The 17,892-nt window shown below is 38.3% G+C and overlaps 1 protein-coding gene and 1 pseudogene across 3 annotated transcripts in view; one reads left to right on the top strand and one right to left on the bottom strand.

The window, feature by feature from the left end:
• LOC146833087 (venom factor-like) overlaps nt 1–17,892 on the top strand; it is a 777,614-nt gene that overhangs the window by 287,416 nt on the left and 472,306 nt on the right. The window lies entirely within an intron of this gene.
• LOC146833088 (U4 spliceosomal RNA) lies at nt 12,696–12,859 on the bottom strand (annotated as a pseudogene).

Genomic DNA, 17,892 nt, shown 5'->3' with positions numbered 1-17,892 from the left:
AAAGGAAAACAATAAGTGGCAGCAATTTGGTGCTTATTTATAGGTCAGTTTGAGTTGGCTACTGATCAACTTATTTGTAAATATTGTTACAACAGATTCGAAGAGAACAAAATGCCAGCTAGAGCAGTACATAACAACAAAGACTTGGTAGCTATTCGTGAAGAACAGGCAGATTTGAATGTATATGAGTCCATTCTTAATCAATCTGTGCACCCATTTCAGGCTATAGTTTGTATGGAGCCTAAAACAGGTAAGCTACCTCCAACAGATTTACAAAGAGGTCTGAAAGGAAGAGTTTTGTACTTACCTTTAGATTTTAAGAAAAATATTGAAACTGTTGGTGTAGACAGGGAAGAAAATGAGTCAGTAGTTATTCTAGTAAATGGTGTACCAACGAAGAGTCGAAAAATATGACAAGAGTTTGTAGATGTTAATAAACTTCAAAAGGCTACATTATTTCTGGTACAAAGTAATATTTACTTTAAGAATGTAAATGTTGATGAACAGGTAATATGCTTAGAAGATGAAACAGAAATTTCAAGTGGCCAAATAGAAAAAGTGGACAAGACCAGGAGTGAAGAGATTTATGAACATTATAGTACACATCCTCTACTGTCAAAAGAAGTGATAGGAAACAGTATTGAATTATTTCAAATGAAGGAAACAAAGGGAACTCCTATGAGTGAATGGGAAAAAAGTTTAGAAGCTTGTTGTTTTCCACAGCTATTCCCCACTGGAGAATGAATGAATGAATGAAATGAGATTTATAGAGCGCGATGGCTACCCGTAGGCCTCCCAGCGCTGCGGACAAAGAGCAGAATAACAAATGCAGGAAGAGACTCAGAACAGCCAGGTTTTCAAGAGCCTGCGGAAGGATAGGAGATTGGGTTCCTTGCGTAGTTGAAGTGGGAGGGCATTCCAGCCCATATCACCATTATAAGAGAAAGAGTGACCCCCATATTTGGTCCTTCTTATTCTAGGTTGGGAGGCAAGGAATGATCCGGATGACCGTAGATCTTTCTTTGGGTGGTAGGGGGTGATAAGTGACTGAAGAATGACAGGGCCCTTTTTCCAGAAGGTCTTGTGGGACAGACACATAGCCTTGAACTGGATCCTTTGCCTGATCGGCAGCCAATGCAGGCTTTCTAATGCTTGTTTTGCAGAATTCCAACGCGGGATCTGAAGTAGTCTGCGGGCCGCACAATTCTGTATTACCTGGAGTTTATTGATGGTGTACTGAGGTGCACCAAGGTATAAAGCATTGCCATAGTCCAGGCGGGAGAGTATCAGTGCCTGAACCATGATTCTTCTGGCATGGAAGGGCAAAAGGGGAAGGACCTTATGAAGCATCCTCAAAAGACCAAAGCACATAGACGAGAGTTTAGTTGCCTGGTGACTGAATGAGAGTGAATAATCAATCCAGATGCCAAGGCTCTTTATTTGATCTGTGGGCATAGGGGCAGGGCCTAGGCAGACTGGCCATAGGGAGGTTGAATTAAAGATAGGAGAGTCGCCCAACAGCATGAGCTCCGTCTTGTCCCCATTCAACTTAAGGCATGATCGTTCCATCCATTTGGCAACCTCTTGTAAACAACATGCTAGGGTGTTAGATGGTCCTTCCAGATGGTTAAGAGCTACCACGAGCTGAGTATCGTCTGCATATGAAACAATTTTTATGCCAAATGGATGAACAATTTCTGCCAGAGGTTTCAAATATATGTTGAATAGGGTGGGGCTCAAAGCGGAGCCTTGAGGAACTCCACAGTGGAGAAGGTGGGCAATTTGATGAGCGAGCTGTACAGATTCCAGCTTCAGAATACTGCTCAACAAGATTGTACTCAGAAGGTCCGAGGTTTTGACAGTGTATTCCATATATATTTCATCTTCTGTTTTAAAGTGATTTGTCTGCACTTTCATATGCAGTATACCACAATAATCAATCAATCAAATTGTCTTTATTCAATCTTTCAAGGACAGATCATAAAAGATATGCACAGTAATAGATAAAAAAGACAAACCACATTATAATCAAACATGTTAACAAATAACAGTCGCATTTTTCTTTTTTGAAAATATAAGCACAGATATCTTGATATCCAATTAATAAAATAACAGGGTAAGGAGGCTAATTTAGCAGAAGATACAGTGACAGTGCAACAGTACTGGAACCAGAAATAGCTGCAAAGAGGCAAATGAGTAGAAATTTATCACATTTAACATCAGTGATGAGCAAATATAAAATCATTTTCAGAGGGGTAATTACTAAAAAGAGCACTAGAATATATTTTGTAACAATAAAAGCAGGGAATTAAAGCAACAATGAACACATAAAAATACATTTCAAATACAGTAATTACTGGAGTCTCTAAAATGCTTTTGTATCAAAACAACATACTCTTTGTCTTGGCTAATGTGCACTTCAGAAAACTCCCAACTGCAAAGCACATGTTACTGTCATTGAGTTGCTGGAGATAATAAAGAGGCGCTTTACACTTAGAAAATGTATTTCTCTGCAGTAATGGTAATAAGAACTTCCTAGTAAATGGGAGATACAATTGGCAGAAAAAGACAAAATGTAAAATAGTTTGACTCACTTGCTCGTCACATGGATAGATGGCAACAGTTTCAGAAGAATACTGGCCTAGAGGAAAATATATCATCCAACGAAACGACCCCAACCTGAATCTTGTCAGCAGGTTTCTTTCATAGACATTCGTCACATATAATGAATAGGGAGCAATTGAGGCAATTATCTCAAAACTGAGGGTTTAATCACTTCTGATAGTTCCCTGGAGGATTGCTTGTGCTTACGAAAACTATCTATAACCCACTTTCTGCCCCCTTTACCAATTGACTCTGGGTGGTCAAAGAATGAGGCACACCCAAGAGCCGAAAAGCAGGTTTTGATATATTGGAGCCAAGGGATGGACAGGCCATGAGCACAACTTAAAGAATATCTAATAACAGCCCGGTTAAAATCAGCTTCTTTTTTGGACCAGATTGAACACCAGATGGCTAAAGGGGCAGCATTAATTGTATCTTAGACATAGTACATACAAGCTCCAGATGGAGGGAGAAATGCGGAGATGAGGTGGGAACCCCAAAAACTCGATGACAGAATCTGTTCTTCTCTATCTGCATTTCGTGTGCATCCCTGCAGCCCCAGATACCCATTCCATATGTTAAGATCGGAAGGAATTTATGATTGTAGAGCTCTAATGTTGGAGCAATGGGCTTTTTACCAATAGACATTGCAAGTGAGAAATTGGTGCCTACTGCTTGTGTATATCAGGTTTTTCTATTTTTTACACAAGTAAGCCACAAACAGCCTTCTTTGAACTCCAGACCTAGGTAAGGGAAGGAACTAACCATCTTGAGAGGTTTACCCTCTATGTTTATACTACGGGTTTTAGTATTTTTGGTCCGCATATCATTGTAAAGGTTTTCTTGTAGTTCGGCTCCAGGCCCAGGTCCTTCATGAAACTGACATAGCTGACTATACGTTATTTAAGACCGTTCGCAGTCCTTGCCAGAAGGACTGCATCGTTGGCATATAGTAACGCAGGCACAGCCTTATTTTCCACATGTGGGACATCAGCCCCAACTGAAACTAGAGTATTCTCCAGATCATTTGAATAGAGAAGAAATAAAATAGGGGCAAGGACGCAGCCTTGGTGCACCCTTCGCTTAATGCTGAATGACTTTCACCAGCACCGCCATACCTAACTGAAGCAGAAAGGTCATGATGGAGATGCCTTAAGAATGTAACCAGACCTGCATCAACACTTCATGTTTTCTAGGATGACCCACAACTCAGAGCGGGAGACGTAACCAAATGCTCTTGACAGGTCCATGAATACCAAGTGAGTGGGAGCTCTCTTGGCATATTTATATTTTTTGCCACAATGAGATGGTGATTGAGGCACCATTCTATTGTGCCGAGCCCCTTTCTGAACCCATACTGGCTAGAAGCAAGTATGCTGTTGGCATTAATCCAGCCCAATAGGCGATCCAAAACGACTCTCCCAATACTTTTAACGGAAGAATCCAAAAGAGATATCGAGCAATAGCATTTAACATTGTGCGGGTGTCTTCTTTTAAATACAGGCACAATTTCAGATGACCGCCACGACATTGGCACTCCCTCACTACAAACAGAATTAAAAACTGATGTGAGGACCGGGGTCCAGAACACTGGGTCTTCCTTAAAACAATCAAGAGGAATGCTATCCGACCCCGGAGCCTTCTTGCCTCTGCTATTAACAATTGCTTTAAAAACCTCCTCTTCATTAAAAACAAGGTTAGGACATGTTGTAGTCATCTGTGCTGGGGCATCGTCAGCCCTGCAATCAGAGGAGTACAAACCACTGCACTTTCATATGCAATGAACCACATATTAAAAACAGGAGTTCATCTTCCACATGTTTCTGCAAAAGAATTCATGGACAAAGATAGATAAAGAGATGAACATTTAGAATCTCAGTTGATTGATTTGATGGCATGTCAACGTGGTACCAATGAGTATTGGTATCGTCATCACGGGGAACTGAAACGTATGTTAGGTAACTTAGGTACTACTACATGGTTTGTAACACTTAGCTGTGCTGAATACGTGTGGGACGATTTACTTGAATTTCTAAGAGAAGCAAATTCAAATGTTAAAAACATTGAATTGAAGAGAACTGGAGAACTCTGTTCCATGGATCCTGTAAATTTCTGCAGGTATTTTAACCATAGATTTCAAGCTATGATGTCATTTATCTGCAATAAAACTATTCCACCTCTTGGAGAGGTAACAGATTTCTTTTGGAGAAAAGAGTACCAAGCCAGAGGTGCTCCTTATATACACATGCTATTATGGATCAAGAATGCTCCAAAATTTGGAACTGAGATTGATGAAGGTGTTTTGTCTTTCATCGAACAGTATGTTACCTGTGCCGTTCTAAGACAAGGAGGAGAAAAAAGCTTGAGACAACAAGTTTTACGGTTTCAAACTCATCGATGTGGAAAATACTGTTAACTAAAGTACAAGTCTAAAGGGAAATTTTTTACAAATTGATGTTTTGGATTCCCACATCCAATAATTTCTAAAGGAAGAGTAAACAGTTTTATGTCAGCTGCAAGGCATACAATAACTCGGAAATCTCCAAAGAATACATACAACTTAAAAAGAACTCCAGATTCAAGTATATAATGACTACAATCCAGTGATTTTGAAAATGTGGAATGCAAACATGGATATTCAATATGTTCCAGATAATTCAATTGCTTTGCTCGCTCTGTTACATCATATATAACCAAATCTGAAAAGACAGAGATGAAAGAAATGTGGGAAGAAAATTGTCTTAGCAAGAAATTGTACAGCTTCAGCTTGAAAATGCTTTCCCATCGAGAGATTGGATCCTATGAATGTTTGGATCGCTTGAGTTCTGCCAGTTTATATTCAAAGTCAAGAGGAATCATTTGGATAAGTCTAGGTCTTGCCGCCACACAAAATAGAGTATTGAAAACATTACAAGAAATTGAATACATAGAACTGAATGAACCAGAAAGTACAGATATTGTTCAAACGAATATGTTGGATACATACTATCCCAAAAGAAGTCAACATCTTGAAAATCTATGCCTGTATGAAATACTTCAACATTACAGCTTTAAAAGAAAAATTACAGAAAATATAAAAGAAGAAAAATATGCAGTAATTGAATGTGATGGATGTTTGGTAAAACATGGCAAAGGAAATCTTATTAACCACAGAAAACTGAGTTATGAAATTCCCGATGCGAGGGAATTTTTCTATTTAGCACTTCTGCAACTGTTCAAGCCTTGGCGTAGCGAAATGGAATTACTTGGAGATTTCGACTGCTATGAAGATTCTCTTAATGCTTAATACAAGTAAAGGTAGTATTCAGTGCACAATTTTCCCTATATATGTACAAATGTTAAATGATGAGATTGAACAAGAAAGTACTATTGCAGCTGAAATAGCTAGAGAAAGTTCTCCAGATAGTCAAAGTTCTGGTCCAGTAAGTCAAGATCCAATGGGACAATCAATTATGAAAAAGAAGCAGCAATAGCCATGAATGAGGTCGAAACTGCAATGCAAAAGGCACAACAGGATATTATTCAGTTGGAAAAGTTGGAAGAACAACTAAATATTAAAAAGAAAGAAATATATCTATAAGTGAAAGAACAGATACAACATGGTTTGCTACATGAAAAAAAGAATGCCAATGTTCATCATTTAAACCTATTCTAATGTACATCAGCGGTTAAGCTGAAACAGGAAAAAGTTGCTTAATTAAAGTTTTGACAAGTTATCTACACAAAACTACAGAATCACATTTCAGCTTCAACTGGATTAGCAACACACAACATTAAAGGGGTTACTTTACATTGATTGCTTATGCTACCAGTTGAACATGATAATAAATTGGAATATCAGAAGCTATCTGGAGAAGCTTGTTATGGAGTTTCAGGAGTACTGAAGAAAATTAAACTTTTAATCATTGATGAGGTAAGCACAGTCTCAAACTTAATGCTTGCCTTTGTACATTTAAGAATGCAACAGATTTTAAAAACAAATTACGATGTTCTGTTTGGAGGAAAACATTTAATTGTGTTCGGAGATCTACTACAACTTAATCTTGTAAAAGAACAACCTGTTTTAAAACACTTGTCCATGAAGACACTAGGAAATCTTTGAGAAGTATTGTAAATGTGATCATTTGGTTACATTTTGAATATAAAGAACTTGTTAAGAATATGGGACAAGCAAATGATGAAGATTACGGAAATATTCTTCAAGACATAAGAATTGGTGTTTTGCCAAAACATGGTAAACAAGCTTTAGAAAGTCAGCTACTAAGAAATTTGTTTACAACTGGAAACACAGCGGCTGAAGTAATGCACAATAAGCTTGGAGAAAAGAAGTCTATAGTTTGACGAATGCCAACACTTCAAGAGTGTTCTACATTTAATCAAGAACTTATGAAACTGGAAAAACCTCAAATAGTGGAAATTGAAGCCATTGATATAACTGAACAGCAGGGGGTGACTAATATTCTTACAGAGGAACTACAGGCTAAATTGCATTCTTTGGAAAAGTCTGTATCTAAAACTGCAGGCTTAGAAAACACTACTTGTATGTATAAATTGTTGGGTAATTTTACAGCGTAATTTGAATGTAGAAGAAGGTTTAGTAAATGGAGCACTGGGAAAAGTTGTTGATTTCGTAAAATTTCAGAACAGAGATGGGATAGAATTTTTTAATATAACACTTTATCAGATTAAAGAGGTAAAACAGATTGGGCGTAGTGTTGTAAGTTTTTGGCTTGTAAAAGATTTGTATGTTCGCAAAAAACAGTTTCCTTTGGCTTTAGCATATGCAGTAACTATTCATAAATCTCAAGGTTTAAGTATAGACAGTGCTTTTGTAAATATTGGAAGTACAGTGTGCAAAGAGGGAATAGCATATGTTGCATTGTGTCAAGTAAGAACATTGTCTGATTTGTATTTGAACGATTTCAATGAGAAAAAGATTAGTACTGATGGAAACTGTGTAAGAATCGTGTAAGAAGACTTTCTACACCTGATTTAGGTGAATATCCCATATATGAGAAATGTGTAGTGTGTCCAAAATGGAAATATGTCAAAGATGGAATTGAGGTTCAAAAAAAAGAAATCAAATGAAGAGAAATTTGAAGGCATTAAGAAAAAGAAAATGGAGACTGCTGATGACATTGGAAGATACCCGTTGGAAAATAGTTTAGGTATCAACTGTTATGCTAATGTGATTCTGAATGTTCTGTTTTATCTACAAGATCATCATGAAATCATGAAAAAGATTCTGTTCTGCAGTACACATCATGTATTTCAACAGTTGGTAACTGACAGAACTAAAATCCATACTGCTTCTGGAATTTGGCATCCTTTGGCTATACGTACTGGTTCATTGACATTTACTCTCAATATAACACAAGATGCACAAGAATTTCTAATGCTTATGCTTGGATTATTAGAACATGAAGGAATGCAGATTTAAAACTTTTTTGGACTAAGTTACATATAGGATTATAAATGTGAAGAGTGTTCATTTACTTCTACCACTCAAATACAAACAGAATGATTCATATACTTGACAATACCAGACTGCAAATCAGTACCTTTTAACAAATTGATAAAAACGGTTAATCAGGATATGAGATGTTTGCATTGTAGATCAGAGATGTTGTCTACATTACATATACAAAAATTTTGGAAAATATCTAATTTTACTGCTACAACGTTGTAGAGCAAATGGAAGAAAATTACAAACTAAAATTTCAAATTTTAAAGGAAATCAAATATCTATTTAAGGAAGAACTTTTGCAGCAGTAGCTATTATTTCCCATGATGGACCTACTACAACATCTGGACACTATACTGTTTATTTAAAATGTAATAAAGGATGGACTCATTACAATGATGCCCACATGTAATACAAACCTAGATTGCCTTATGAATTACCAAATTCATATTTGTTATTTTTGAAGCCAAGGTTTTGAGTACATCGTTCGGCCTATTGGGAAGATGTGAACAGAAAGTAGACAGGACTGGAAGCTATTAGTATTTATAATTCGTGTTTGGAATATTATTCGTGGTAATTGATATTGCATTTGGAAAATTGTGTTTAAAAGGAAATACTTTATATATTTGTTGTCTATATTGTACCAGATGTAAATGAGAGTCTACATTTTGGCAAATGTATTTGAAATAAATAATAGAGTTAATGTAGATGAAGGATGTAATTAAGAAAGTGTAGATAGGAAAACACATAGCTACACATATTGATGATGATTCTATATGCTGATTTGTTTTTTTTCTTCAATCAATTTGATAGTTTTTTTCCCTCTGTTCAATGATGATACTACATTAAAATCACTGTGTATGGTAAAGTTAAGTGGAATCTGAGAACAGAAAAAAGGGAATCTGAAAATGTTATGTAATTCTAAATTTATGTTGAGTTCTGAAAAATATAATATTATAATTTCTGTAATATATTATCATTAAATAACAGTTTTTCTTCGTATTCTTTATAGTAGGTGCTGTTGAAGTTTGAAAATAGTTTTAATGCTGTTTAGGAAAATACTATTCTAAAATAGTTTTACTGAGTAATGTATCTAAATTACTTAAAAGGTAAGATTACATAATATAAAATGCATGATGACGTGAAAAATATTGAAAGTTTATTTATTTGTTTCTAATATAAATAATATTGATCCTTTACACTATTTGCAAATTATCATCATGTTGCTGATGTAATCAGCCAGACAGTCATCCTTTCACACAAACACTACCTGTGCTCTCATCTATTCTCTCTAGCACAACTCTTGCACTAATAGGATAACCGAGACATTATCCTTTCATTCTTCCTTTCAAACAGGCACAACCCATTTGCTTATCCAATTACCCAGGCCGTACCCCCTGTACTCATACAATCACTCAGGCACTACACTTGAACTCAGCCATTCACTCAGGTACTACCCATGCACTCATCTATTCTCTCGGGTACTACACATGCACTCATGTAATCACGCAGGGATTACTCTTGCACTCATCCTTTTATACAGGCACTACCCATGCACTGATCTGAGCATACAGACATTACTCTTGAAGTTATGCAATCATCCAGGCAGTACCTCTACACTTATAGAATCACCCAGGCACTGCCCATGTACTCATCCAGTCACTCAGGCACTACTATCACTCAGAAAACTATTCTTGCACTCAAGCATTCTCTGAGGCACCCCCATGCACTTATGCAATCAGGGAGGCACTACCTATACACACATCTAATCGCTCAGGCATTAACTATATATTCATGCAATCACCCATGCACTACTCTTCCTCCACTCAAACATTCACTCAGGCAATAACCATGGACTCATCTATTCACTCACACACTACCCATGCACTCATGCAATGACCCAGGCATTACCCTTACACTCATACTTTTACTCAGGTACTTCTCATACATTCATCCAATCACTCAGGAACTACCCCAGCACTCATAGAATCACCCAGGCACTACCCATGCACACATCCAGTCACTCAGGCACTACCCATGCACTCATGGAATCACACAGAAAACTAATGTTGCACTAAACCATTCACTCAGGCACTACTCATGCACTCATCCATTCTCTCAGGCAGTACCCATGCACTCATCCAATCATGCAGGCACTGGAGTAGGACTAATCCATTCACTCAGGCACTACCCATGCACTCATCCATTCACTCAAGCACTACCCATAAACTCAGGTATTAGCCTTGCCTCCATACTTTCTCTCTGGTATTTCCCATACACTCATACAATCACCCAGGCACTACATGTGCACTCATGTAATCACCCATGCACTACTCTTGCACTCATCCAATCACCCAGCCATTACTCTTACAGTCGTCCTAGTGTCTCAGGCACTACCCATGCAATCATCCATTCTCTCAGGCACTACCCATGCACTCATCCAATCACCCAGCCATTACTCATACAGTCATCCTTTTACTCAGGCACTACCCATGCAACCATACAGTTAAGGAGGATCTACCTATACACACATCCAATCAATCAGGCATTACCTACACAATCGTACAATCACCGATGCACTAGTTTTGCACTCAACAATTCACTCAGGCAATACAAATCCATTCCCTCAGGTACTACCGATGAACTCATACAAGGACCCACAGATCACTCTTGCAGTCATCCTTGTACTGAAGCACTAGCCATGCACCGATCTAAGCAGGCAGATATTACTCTTGCACTCATTAATTCACTGAGGCACTACCAATGCACTTAGAAAATCAGCCAAGCAGTACTCCTACACTTATGCAATCACCCAAGGCACTGCCCAATGCACTCATAAAATTAAGGAGGCACTACCTATACTCACATCCAACAAATCAGGCAATACCTACCGAGTCATGCAATCACCTAGGCACTACTCTTGCATTTAACCATCACTCATGGACTATCTATGCACTCATCCATTCACTCAGGCACTACATATGCACTCATCCAATCATGCAGGCACTGGAGTTGGACTAATCCATTCACTCAAGTACTATCCATGCACTCATCTATTCCCTCAAGCACTACCCATGCACTCATGCAAGGACCCAAGCATTAGCCTTGCACTCATACTTTCACCCAGGTATTCCCCATGCACTCATACAATCACCCAGGCACTACCACTGTACTCATGCAATCACCCAGGCACTACCCCTGTACTCATGCAATCACCGATATACTACCCATATACTCATACATCACTCAGGCACTAGTCTTGCACTCAACCATTCTGTTAAGCAGTACCCATGCACTCATCCTTTCACTCAGGCACTACCCATGCACTCATCCAATCACCCAAGCACTACCCCTGCATTCATGAAATCACCCAGGCACTATGCATGCACTCATGCAATTACTCAAGCACTATTCTTGCACTTAGCCATTGACTCTGGACCTACCCATGCACTCATCCATTCTCTCAGGGATTACCCATGCACTCCTCCAATAACCCAGGCATTACCCTTGTACTCATCCTTTCACTCAGGCAGTACCCATGCACTTATCCAATCACTCAGGCACTACCCATGCACTTATTCAATCACCCAGGCACTACCCTTGCACTCATCCATTCACTCAGGCACTACCCATGCACACATGCAATCACCCAGGCAGTACCCCTGCACTCAGTCAGTCAGTCAGTCAGTCAAGAATGCTTTATTCAACAACTTAATGTCATAAAAGTAAACATTACATTCAAAACTACATTTCATTTTAAAAAGAGGCCATCCTAATATCAGCTGGGTAGCCAACTCATAAAAATCCATGCAAAAAAGGAACTTACTGAGCAGGATTCAAAAATGCAAATGCACAGACAGTGTTAAAATACAAAACTACAATTATCTTTTCCTATGACCCATCTTATGATGCTAAAGCTTTGCTAAGCATACAGTACAAATTTTATATAAAGTGCAAAGTGCAGTTAAACAAGCTCATAAATTAAAATAACACATGTTAGTCCTCAAGATAAAAATTCAAAGTGCAAAAGGGCAAACATTAAAACACAAAACTTCATGTTTCTTTCCCTATAATACATCTTAAAGTGCAAAAGGTTTTATAGAGTACAAAGTGCTAAAAAAATATACTCCAAACGGGGTAAGCTACAGAAATTGCGTTCCTAACGGCCATATAGGGTGCCAAGGGCTGCTCTTCATACAATATAGAAACATTATATAAAGTGCTAAGTGCATATAGGACAAACTCCAAATTTTAAGATGATCTCTAAAATCTTAACACATTATGCGCCTCCATATAAAAACACATTTTAAGCCTTAATATCAGTTTAAAAAAAAAAATTCCTACGCCTAATGGCTCCAGTTAGGAAACTTGTCACTCCAAAACAAACCAAGGGGGATGCTAACATCTGAAGATACAGTAGGGCTGGCTTGGTTTGGACAAAGTGACAATCTCTTAGCAGTGGTAGTATAAATTTCTTGCGTAAAATAACATAATAATCACAAAAAAAGACAAAATGAATAATATCCTGCTCTGAAAAATTGTCACACTGACATGATTTCAGAGTGCCAGATTTGGAAAAACCCTGTGGTACAGATAAAAGCCAATGAGCCATCTGCAGACAAAATCTTGTTAAGATAAAACAATGGAAAGGTTTGCCAACACTTAATAAGTAAGGATGGACTTGATTGTTCATAGATAATGTGACATAACGTCTTACAGATGGTTTTCAATAAGCAATAATCACACCTCGCTTAGACCTCATTGGCTACGATACAGCCCCTGCACAAAAAACACATGCAATCACCCAGGCATTACCTTTGCACTAATGCAATATCCCAGGCACTACCCATGCACTCATGCAATCACTCAGGCACTACTCTTGCACTCAACCATTCACTCAGGCACTACCCATACACGTATCCATTCTCTCAGGCACTACACCTGCACTCATCCAATGACCCAGGCATTACCCTTGCATTCATCCTTTCAATCAGGCGCTACCTATGAACTGATGTAAGTACCCAGGTATTACCCTTACACTCATGAAGTCACTCAGGCACTACCTATGCACTCATCCAATCACCCAGGCAGTACCCCTGAACTAATACAATCAACCAGGTGGTACCCCTGCACTCATGCAATCACCCAGGAACTATCCGTACACTCATCCAATAACCCAGGCATTACCATGGCACTCATTCATACACCCCATACAAGTTTGTCTATCTTTAACCAAATAGGCGGTTCTAAAAAGAACCATTTATTTTCTTTTTTCTTTGTGTGTGTTTTTCCAACTCTTTTTTTTTGTTGCTTTAAAAAAAATGAGATAAGAAAACAAGGCAACGAACTGCAGTAAAGTACTGAAAACATTTTGCAATTGAAAAGTAATTGCAAAACCAACAACAATACTTACATTTGTGATTTTTTGCAGCTACAATAACTGATGCAATAGACTGCTCCCCAGCACAAAGTTGTTTTTTGCACTTTGTGCAGTGTTGCTCTAAACCAGCAAACTCGGGTATCAGCAATGATGTATCTGCTGTTGGTGTAGATCCCACAGATGTGCTGGTTCCTGGAACTTCATCATCCTGTGCTACTTGTAGTTCTCATCGGTGCTGTTCTCGAGCGAGACAGTTGGGATGCATTGTTTGCAGATGCTTCATCATTGATGAAGTTCCAGAGGAGTATTTCTTCTCGGAGCCCCTAGATAAAACCTTTTCGCACACAGTGCAAGTCACCTTGCAGGCATTCACTTTTTATCTCCCCAGGTGGAATGGAGAAAAAAGCCCTGACGACACTTTCTTTTCTTTTTTTGATAGGTTCTTTCACGGCTACTCAAACTAGAGTGTCCTGGTGCAAAAAGCGCAAAAAGGGGCGGAGTGCTGAGGAGTGGCTAGTTTTTGGGGGCGGATTTCCAGATGCAATTTTTAGTGTTGAGTAAAAACACCCAAAAGATAAATGGAGAGTGAGAGAAAACACAAGAGGTGTTTACTCTAAAGATGCTCCTGGAAGAAAGAAAAAATGGCGTGGGGTCCTCCAAGCAGTAGAATAGAAAACTTCTTAACCAATGAAATCCTTTCTTTTGAAGACACATGGAATTCATGTACCGGTTGCGTATTCACAGCGCACTGGACATGATTCTGGAAAATATGTGTAAACAATATTATATATTTATTACAAGTATAGTAGATTTACAAATTTGAAAGTAAATCTGTTGGTATAATGTATATTATAAAATTATATATATATGTTTTTTAGAACTACATAATTTGTGCTGGAGTCGCGAACCTATCATGCACCTGGAAATACGTGCGAGAGGGTACGCAGGAGCATCACAGCTTCCGTAACTTCTTTATAAGAACTCAAATATACAAAACATTTATATTAATTTCACTTTTATAACTCTTTCAATAAAACACATACGATTGATTTAAAAATTATATTGTATATAACATGTATTTAAATTTTAAAAAAAATGAAATTTGGGAACCGCGCATCCATCGAGTACCCTACGCGCATCCTACACAAACAAACAAATATGGTGGCATGGTGCTTGGATTTACGCACCTACCGTGACCAGTACGCGATCGATATGCGATTCTCACAGTCAAAAAAAAATCTATACATACATTTGTAAATATATATTAATAAAGGATTAAAAAATTACGTTACCTTTATGAATGCAAAAATATTTTGAACAATCCTTCTTAACACGTACTGTAACTTGTACACACTGCCATTTTTCAGAAGTGGTTGAACATGTAGCGCCATTTCTGTTCCACTCTAAAAATTGGAGCGCTAGTTACAAAACCTTAGATATTCACTGGAAAAAAAAATACAGGCTTCAGCGGCGTTATAGTGAGGAATTTGCATTTTAAAAACCTTGGAAATTCACTGAAAAAAGCACATGTTTCAGGGACTTTATAGTTAGGAATTAGCATTTGAAACACCTTAGATATTCACTGAAAAAAACACAGGTTTCAGGAACGTTATAGTTAGGCTGACATTTCACTCATACAAAAGCAGAGAAATTCAGCCGTTATAGTTAGCTGAGCTAACTATAACTCGCGCCCCCACAATGCGCTGCTGATGACATCACATATTACATCACTCATGACATGGTCAGTGGCATCACTGATGACTTCTCAAATGACATCACTCATGACATCACTGATTACATCATCCACTTAATATCTGAAGCACCTCCTCACACCCTAATATAACCTTTCATACACCCACTCTAAAATACAGACTACCATTCTCGATACCATAGACACACCAATACCAGTGAGTACAGATCCGCTCACTGATTTGTAGGTCTACACACACATCCACTCACTCACTCATGCTGTCACTCATACATGCAGTCACTCATCAATACAGCCACTATCATATGTACTCATACACCCATACAAACACTCACACACCACCACTCACCCATAGAGTTACCCACACACCTAGTCAGTCACCCAAATAATTAATCACACTGCCATTTACTCACCTATACAGTCATAAACACACACCCTCACTTATTCATACACATAGTAATACATACTTAATTCTCTTCTATAATCACTGACACAAGCACACACTCACCCATACAGCCACTCTCTCAATCACTCACTCTCACATACAGTCACTTATATACTCTAACAATCACATATACTGCCTTTCACATATGCAGTTGCTCACCCATATAACACTGAGACATCCATACAAAACAAAAAAGTCCTATGCACACTCACTCAACCATACCATCCCTCACAGATGCAATCATGAACTCATACACCCAGTGATTCACCCACTCAAACATCCATGCAGGGAGTCACACAGCCCCTCACCCGCTCACACAGACACTCAGGCACCCATACCATGTACTCAGACAACTAATCATTAACCCATTTAGATACTCATGTACCTACTCACCAACCCATGCAGCCACTTACATGCCAACTCATAGACTGATACACACATTTACACAGATTATTCACTCATCCGTACATTCACTAAACACATTTAATCACTCACTTATACAGTCAGTCACACGTCCACTAAATCATCCATACAGACACTCATACACCCACTCATTCTTTGAATACACCTTGGCGCATATATAATATAACATTCTTAAACGTTTTAGAAACGCTCACAGGATGATGTCATCAGTGATGCCATTAGTGATGTCATTTGAGATGTCATCAGTGATGTCATCAGTGATGTCACTGACCATGTTATGAGTGATGAAATATGGGACCTCATCAGCAGTGCATGTGGGGGCGCGAGTTATAGTTAGCACAGCTAACTATAACGGCTGAATTTCTCTGCTTTTGTAGCAGTAAAATGTCAGCCTAACTATAACGTCCCGGAAACCTGTGTTTTTTTCAGTGAATAAAACAAGCACTCCCACTTCCTCAGGAACATCTAACTCGAGGCTGTTAAGATATGGCTTCTTTTAATATTTCAGGTCTCCCCCGACCCAGATACACGAGAGACGCGTTTCGGCTTCACAAAAGCCTTTGTAAATCCGATTGGCGCCATCACTGAGTAAGTATATATAGTTTCCTCCCCACTTAAGGCATTAGTAAACAAAGAAGAAATACTATCAAGCACACTGCATCAATATACACCTTCTGCAGAATAAATACAAATACAAATGCTATAACAGGTAAAACATATCTTCATAAATAGATTGCAAAGTGCAAATGATCGACCTGTGTGATTTACCGTAATTGTAAAAGCATGAGTAAATAAAAATGCATACAGAAACTATATATATATATATATAGAGAGAGAGATAGATAGATAGATAGATAGATAGATAGATAGATAGATAGATAGATAGATAGATAGATAGATAGATAGATAGATAGATAGATAGATAGATAGATAGATAGATAGATAGATAGATAGATAGATATACTCTATACATATATGTGCACATGTTTATGCAGTGTCCTCAGATCCAGGGCTTCAGGAGGCAAGTGGGTTAGACAATCTCAAATGTAATTGGCCAAGAAATTAAGGTAAGCCTGGTTTTAGTTATCTTTGGAATTCTGTCTGAAGACAGCATTAATATTAAGATGTCAAAGGGCCAAGCCTCACTTCTGTTTGTTTTAATTCTTCTGGCAAAAAGGGAAATCTGTTTAAACTGGGTATCTCCGAACCTGCCAAAGTTTTTAGTTTGGGTCACTTCCGTTAAAAGAGTCCATACATTGGACATGGGATGTATGTCAAAGAAAAGAGCTAGATTGTGGGGGTTATGGGAAGAGTGGGTTAATAACGTAGGTATTGCAACTTCCTAGAATTAATTAAAGTCCAATGATTATGAAATAAGTGAGTTTTTGGGAAGATGCTTTATGCAGAAACCAAGGGCTCGATACTACCCTTGTCAATTCCCAAGAGTCATGTGGTCGGCGACTCTAGGAACACTTGAGGTGGAAAGTGATCTGCAGGGCGGTGTGTCCCCTCTAGTGGGTCCAGGAGGATGCCATGGTACCGCTTTAATGACCACTCACTTTCTTTCTTGAATGAAGACAAAAAAATAAATAAATATGTACGCATATTTATCAGTACTTTTTCCTACTGAGTGGAAAAGGGCATCCATCCTCCCATTGTTGAAGAAACCTTTACTAGATCAAAAAGATGTAAAGGACTATCATCCTAAATCTCATTTACCCTTCTGAGCAAATCTTCTTGGAAGCACATTATTATTGCACTTTCTAAATTGTTAGATGAGAATGAAATCTTAGACTCAGTGCAATTTGGGTTTAGACCAAATCATAGCACCACGTCCGCTCCGGTAGTAGCTATAGAGGAGCTGAGAA

Source organism: Triturus cristatus, chromosome 4_2 (genome assembly GCF_964204655.1).
Source record: "Triturus cristatus chromosome 4_2, aTriCri1.1, whole genome shotgun sequence".
Classification (NCBI taxonomy): domain Eukaryota; kingdom Metazoa; phylum Chordata; class Amphibia; order Caudata; family Salamandridae; genus Triturus; species Triturus cristatus.
Note: the sequence above shows the minus strand (reverse complement) of the source record. Positions and strands in the feature narration are given on the sequence as shown.